This window comes from Aplysia californica, unplaced genomic scaffold (genome assembly GCF_000002075.1).
Source record: "Aplysia californica isolate F4 #8 unplaced genomic scaffold, AplCal3.0 scaffold00090, whole genome shotgun sequence".
NCBI classification, from domain to species: domain Eukaryota; kingdom Metazoa; phylum Mollusca; class Gastropoda; order Aplysiida; family Aplysiidae; genus Aplysia; species Aplysia californica.
In genome coordinates this window covers 700002-707119 of record NW_004797360.1, presented here as the reverse complement: position 1 = coordinate 707119, position 7118 = coordinate 700002, and positions in this window count along the sequence as shown.

The window sequence follows — 7118 nt, the reverse complement described above, 5'->3', positions numbered from 1 at the left end:
CATAATATAAATATGGGATAGTAAGAAGGCTTCGGGCATTTTTTTACGTTTGGCTCCACTACTTGCTTCAGCAATAATTATAGCCTAAGAAAAATGTTTCACAATTATTGTAAGCCATTTGAGCTTCAAAACGTGCGATATCAGCTGCGTGCTTCATCATGTTATACTTACACAGTATCATATCTAAGGTACCCTAAGATGTCCGAAACCACCCCACTCTGCTGGAGACATTGGACAAATGTGAGGGATGACTGCAGATTAAAGTGTGTCTCATGCTATTTTTGAGAGGCAAACATTTGGCACAGCATGCATCTACGAGTATACTTTTACCTTTTGTTTGAATTGTGAAAATATTGTCCATGTATTTCACACTCACTGGAAATCATAGAAAACAATGATCCAACCATATTATGTATAAACCAGTCCAATTTTATACGCATCTATCTATGCGTATTGACTTGAAATCTCCCCTTGCCATTGTAAAACAGAGCTCAGTAATTAAAAACAAGCTAGTTTTAACAGTGATAAACACTGATGAAAAGTTTTCTTTTCTACGTTAGTTTCCGAGTTAACGACTGGATTTGGTGAGAGCACAGCATTCATGAAAGTGCTCCCTCTGCTAAGCAATTATCGCTATTTTTTCTCTGAGTGATACCTCCTGGTTCTAATCCTGGTATGGGGGAAAGGGGGGGGGGGGCTCTCGTGGCCTGAAGGTAAAGGCTATTTAACTTGGTCATCGTTCGACCAGTTTCAACAAAACTTTGAAAAGATAAGATTAAATCATGGGCACGGTACATTTGTCAACATAATGAAAAGAAAAAAAAAAATCAACCGACATCGGTGATGTTCGAAAAATATCAAGTTTTATCAAGTTAATTTTTTTTAAAACCAAAACTAAGTGACATACAAAACTCCTCAACTTCTAAAAAATCAATTGTTTCTTTCTAAATTTGTGGAGTGAAGAACAAATTATTACAAAATTGAATTAACCAAACAAAGCTCAGAGAGGTGATGGCTATTGAAATCTCCAGGTGTTGACCATTTCTTTCCCTGCAAGCTCCAATGTGCCATTGGAAATTTTGAATAACCCCATGACCTGTTTCTGGGTGGATTCTTTGGACAGCGCGTTCAGCATTGAGTTTCAACTGTTGATCTTTGTGGGTTGTTTCCGTAGATTCTGTCCGTCAAAAAACCCAAAAGATAATAATTGAAGGGGCTCAGATTCAGAGGAATATGGTGACCATTTATTTCTTAACTTTCAGCTTATGAGGCGTTCCCTAAACATTTCTTACAACCAAACAAGGACCACAAGGGCCACTCTTGACGTGTGGGGTGTGGCCCCATCCTATTGGAACCGCGCCTCTAAAGCATTACATTTCTTCCCCAAAACTTTCTCAGGACAGTGAAATATCCATCTGCAGTGACTGTCATGTTTTTACAATCCTTGTCCAGAAACCAGAACTTGCAGATCACGCCCCTGTAGCTGAACACTTTTTAGAAGTATAATTATGTGTTTTACCCAATTTGGGTTGAATTTTTTTAAACTTGATATTTCTCGAACACCGTGATCGATTTTCTTCATATTGACAAATTTGATGTAACTACGGTCGAAGAAAAAAGAATGTTGATAAGTGTTTTACGACACTTTCAATTGCATAAGGTCATATTATGTGCGCGTGGAACACAACAAATTTTAAATATTTTCAGTTGGATAAGAAATAATTTTGAATTTTGATTCGGGTAGCGGCCGAAGCCTACTCATATCTATTTTGGACCACCAAAGTACCTTTAAGGTGCAGCTGGCACACGGGACCTCCGAAAGCTTTTGCCCTCATCCGAGACGGCTGGGTGTTAGACCTATCTTAAGACCTAATATCAAGGGTGTTGCTGAAAGACAGCAGTACAGGGTGAATAGGGTGGGTGAGAGAGAATTTAGAAGAATGTAATGTACATTGTATATTGCTTTGCTGTCTGAGTTATCTTTACTGTCGTACAGCTGGAGGACCCCATTTCGCAACATTCATCGTCTTTTCTTGGCAGAGGTAAATCGTGGTTTCATCAAAGACGTGGTATAATAGTCCCTAGTGACGGTATAGCCATTGTTTAAGTTGTCTGTCATGATGACACATTCATTTTTCAAAGAACGCGACAGCATAAATTTCCACTAGAAGGCTGCACTTTTGCCTTTTTTGGCAATTCGTATGGGGGATGAAGACAGCCTGATTTAACAACAACAGTAAAGATAATAATGATATTTTGCTTTTTAGGTAAAGCAATTTTCCCAGCCCGACGCAAACTCGTTCCATTAAAATTGTATTTCACATCAATAGTTAACGACATGTACATGTATTGTCCTTTTTTAAAAGAAGATTGTTCCAAAAGAATGTTTTGAAATGTGGATTATTTTTTCTACCGATTGTGTCGTTATAAATAAACTTCAGGACAGGACTTAACAAAAGCTGCACATGAAAAGTGTTTTTCTGTTTGGGAATTATTACACTTACAGACTCTCTCACCCTCTCTGTATCTCCGTGTGTCTCTCTTTCTCTCTGTCTATGTGTGTATATGTGTGTGTGTTTTTTTTCTGTCTGTTTCTGTCTGTCTGTCTGTCTGTCTGTCTGTCTGTCTGTCTGTCTGTCTGTCTGTCTGTCTGTCTGTCTGTCTGTCTGTCTACTCTCTCTCCCTCTCCCTCCCCCCTCTCTCTCTCTCTCTCTCTCACTCTCTCTCTCTCTCTTTCTCCTCTCTCTCCTGCTCTCTCTTTCTCTCTCTCTCTCTCTCTCTCTCTCTCTCTCTTTCTCTCTCTCTCTCTCTCTCTCTCTCTCTCTCTCTCTGTCTCTCTCACATCCTCTTACCCATACATATAAAAAAAAGATTTGAATTTGATTGCCTTTCGATAATTCTCTACTTGTTCTTTAAGGAGAGGTTCTTAACTTTCTGTTGGGAGTCGAACCAAGATCGTCCTCAACACATGTAAGCGTGGAGTTAATTTAAGGCCCAGAGATAGAAAAAAAGCACGCCGCAGACTCTCGTATAGCATTTTCTTTATACATAATATTATATGATTTATTTTCTTTGATTTATTTTCTTTTATTTATTTATTCACTTGTTTATTTATTATCGTTATTCGTTGATTTATTGGGAGTGTAAAAACACACCTACATTATTTATTTATTTATTCTTTTTTTAAGGAGGGGGGCAGGGGGGGTAAACGAATATCCCCCTTTACTGGAGACAGGGTAGATAACCAAATAAATTAGGTTTTTAGGAAAACAGGCTCTCGAGGTGACCAGTCCCCCCTAAGTTTTTCACGGGAAACCCCTCATCTTGAGCATTTCGTTTTGCTCAAAACCTTATTTTTGTTGTTATGTCCCTTGATCAGAGACAGAGAAGAGACACTGAAGTAACAGATCCCCCCCCCCCCCCCCCCCCATTTTAAATTCTTTTTTTTCTTTCTCATTTCCTCCTTGAATTGACCCCCCCCCTCTTCCACACACTCGCATAAACACATGCAATGCAGTTCCATTACTAATATTAGATTAAATAAAGCTCTTTACAAAAAGCTTGACCATCTTTGCGTGCGGTTATTGAAGAGAAATTGGGTTGCTCTTTTTAAACTACTTTATTCACTAAACAAAGTTCTGGAGTCTACATTATTCTCCTAACCGCAATAACAATTGTATTAATATTCTGGTCTGTCAAATCATCAAATATATGTTGTAAATTTTATGTGCTAAATGTGATCGGTAATGGATGGAAATTACTAACGAATACACATTTGAAAATTGATGAAGTGATTACATTATGATGGATGTCTAATTGCTATTGGTTTATTGGACTCTTAGACGTAATTTAAAAAATCTGGCTCTTTAACATCGTTGCACATTTGTTGCAGTTTTTGCGTGCTAAATACGACTGCTAATGGATACAATCTATGGGGACAATGATTTCAAATTTGCGGATGCTTGCTTCTTATTCACTGGATAAAAGTCCAGAGTTTATTATTACTCTCCTAGCCCTAATCATGATTGTATTAATATTCTGGTCTGTCAAATCATCAAATTAAACGTTGTAAATTTTGCATGTTAAATACGAGCGTTAATGGATGGACCTTATACTAACACAATGCGCATTCGAAAATTGATGCAATGAAAATAATTTTGCAATTGATGTCTAATTGCTATTAGTTTATTGAACTCTTTGACGTAACAAAATGAGGATTGTTTGCATAGCTTTCATCCATTAGCACCCATATTTAGCGTGTGAAGGCTGCAACAGATATATTATGCGAACAAGATTTTCAATGTAAAACCCGTAAATTCTACAAGAGCACATGGCCTGAAAAACGTGCCCTGAGTTGTAAGTTTGAAAAAAAGTACAAAATGTTTGCACACTTTTTTTTAAAGAAGGACTTTATCGGGCAGATAATACCTGTCGCCAACTCCTTGTCTTCATTTCTGTCTTTTAGCCTCTCTCTTTCTTTCTCCTCCCTCCCGCCCGCCTCTCTCATTCTCTCTCTCTCTCTCTCTCTCTCTCTCTCTCTCTCTCTCTCTCTCTCTCTCTCTCTCTCTCTCTCTATTTCTCTCTATCTCTCTCTCTCTCTCTCTCTCTCTCTCTCTCTCCTCCCGCCCTTCCTCTCTCGTCTCTCTCTCTTTGTCTCTGTCTGTCTGCCTGCCTGTCTGCCTGCCTGCCTGTCTGTCTGTCTGTCTGTCTGTCTGTCTGTCTGTCTGTCTGTCTGTCTGTCTGTCTGTCTGTCTGTCTGTCTGTCTGTCTGTCTGTCTCTTTCTTTCTCTCTCTCTCTCTCTCTCTCTCTCTCTCTCTCTCTCTCTCTCCCTCTCTCTCTCTCTCTCTCTCTTTCTCTGGCGTATTTAAAAATTCTTTATTGCAGTATCTTTGATACTTGGTGCCTTTAAATTTACCTCTCTATGTCTTTTCTGTTATTTGTATGTTTTAAGGAAGCATTGGTTTTCTTTCCTTTTTTGGTTGGCCTACTTTTCTAAATAAACGTATACGAACTTATCATTATTACTTATTAATATGTTAGCCCTAGATATTTTAATAGTGAATTTTTGGAATCTGTTAGAAGTGTATGTAGGTATTTCATTCAGTGTTTAAGGCCATTTGCCTACTTCACATAAAGCATACAACCGTGTATAACTTTTATTATTACAAGAGACGACCATGAAAACAGCACATTATGTTATGACAAAAGACACGCGTATCAAGAACTAAAACATTTAAAAACCTGTTGTTGTTTTTTAACAAAGGTTCCATAATGAAACAGGATAGGGTGCAACTGCCTTTTTTTGTGGGTAAAGTTAACTTTTTAGGAAACGTTGCTAATCGATCCTGCCATGACGGATACCTGTTTAATACGGCCAACTGTTCAAACGGCCACTTTCCATTCACCCCTTGCGTTTTTTCGACATAATTCAACTGTGTAAAACGGGCACCTGTCTAACGCGCCCGCGGCCACCCTATTTTATCAACCCACAGCCAAGTTTACCTGACGGCCAGGCTTTGCCAACAAATTATTCATTTTCACCTGACGCTGTGGACAAGCCGTCATATATAGTTCATTCGCCTGTCGTTATTGTCAGTCCCTCGAATGGATGGACCAGTCATATAGCTAAGGTCGCTCCCAATGTGCGCCCAAGCTGACCAATGGGTAACAATACATTTTCAGCCGTGTAATAACCTATAAGCCCCGCCCACAACTCAGTCCGTAAACCCAGTCCAAAACGATGGACGTCAACTCAAACTCGAGACGGAAGTGTCGCCTGTTCACCGAGTGGTGGCGACCCATTTGTTTGTTTTACTATGGCACTTGGCCTTCCTCCTCTGACACATCCAGCTTTATTTTCACCTTTCACGGAACCATAATTTTGAGAAATCATAAAACTAACTACAAAAAGTCCAACAAAAACCGTCCTATCCCGCTTTCAAAAAAAAAAGAAAAAAAGAACCGTCCAACGATATCATAACAAAAATCAACAAGATGAACCAAACAAAAAAAAAAGAAAAAAAGAACCCCCCCCCCCAAACAAACACACATTTTTAAGAGCCCTACGGCAATCCTAAGCCTGCGACCACTTCCAGTTGGGACCTCAGAAGTAAATTATGGTTTGTTGTCTTCATTTTGATCAGTCCTGTGTATGACGGCCTGTCTTAAAGGGCCACGTTTCTCTTCGACAACGCGTTGCCGTTTTACACAGGTTCGATTGTATGCCATTCTTCATGGGTTAAGCTAAACTTTTTAGGACTTCATAACTGGCTTGAGTTTAGAACAGCAAACATTTAGACGTTAGTAAAACCTTGTTTAACTCGTTAAAGTGGTTAACGCAACCATCCAGACATCACACGGGGTTTTGAAAGAAACTTATTGATCTTTGGAGGTCAGAAAGTTATTGTTTTAGTATTAGTAGGCCTAAGTGTTTTAAAGCACTTGCAACACAGTTGGTCATATAGGTGCAGAAAATTAGAGAAATTACTTAGGCCAAATGTTTTGTCGTTCGTTACACTTTCAGTAAGGGATGCAATCCACATTTTTACGTCAGTGCCAAGCTGATGTAAAGAATAAATGACCTCATTTTAGAAATTAGTAGCGGTCTTTAGACTGTAAATGCTCTTATTTTCATAAAAAATGCTTAGGTCACATTTTAAGTCAGTCGTTATGCTTTCAGTAATGGGTGTAGTTTATATTTTTCCGATGTGCCAAGCTCAAAGAAGCAATAAAAGAGTTAATATTAGAACATAGTTGTTGTTTTTGTTGCTACAAATGCCTTCTTTTTCATCGGAATTACTTATGTCAAATTGTATGTCGGTCGTTACACTTTCAGCAATTGATGTAATCTATATTTTTTTAATCAGTGCCCAGATGACGTAAACAATAAAAGATTTGATTTTAGAAAACAGTTGTGGTCTTTGTAGTTGCAAATATCTTCTTTTTTAAGCAAATTATCTAATGTCTAATTCTTTTTCGGTCGTTACAGTTTCAGTAATGGATGTAATCTATCCTTTTTGGTCAGTTCTAAGTTGTTTTAAGCAATAAATTAATTCATTTTAGAACTTATTTGTGGTCTTTGGAGCTACAAATGCTTCTCTTTTCATCCAAATTATTT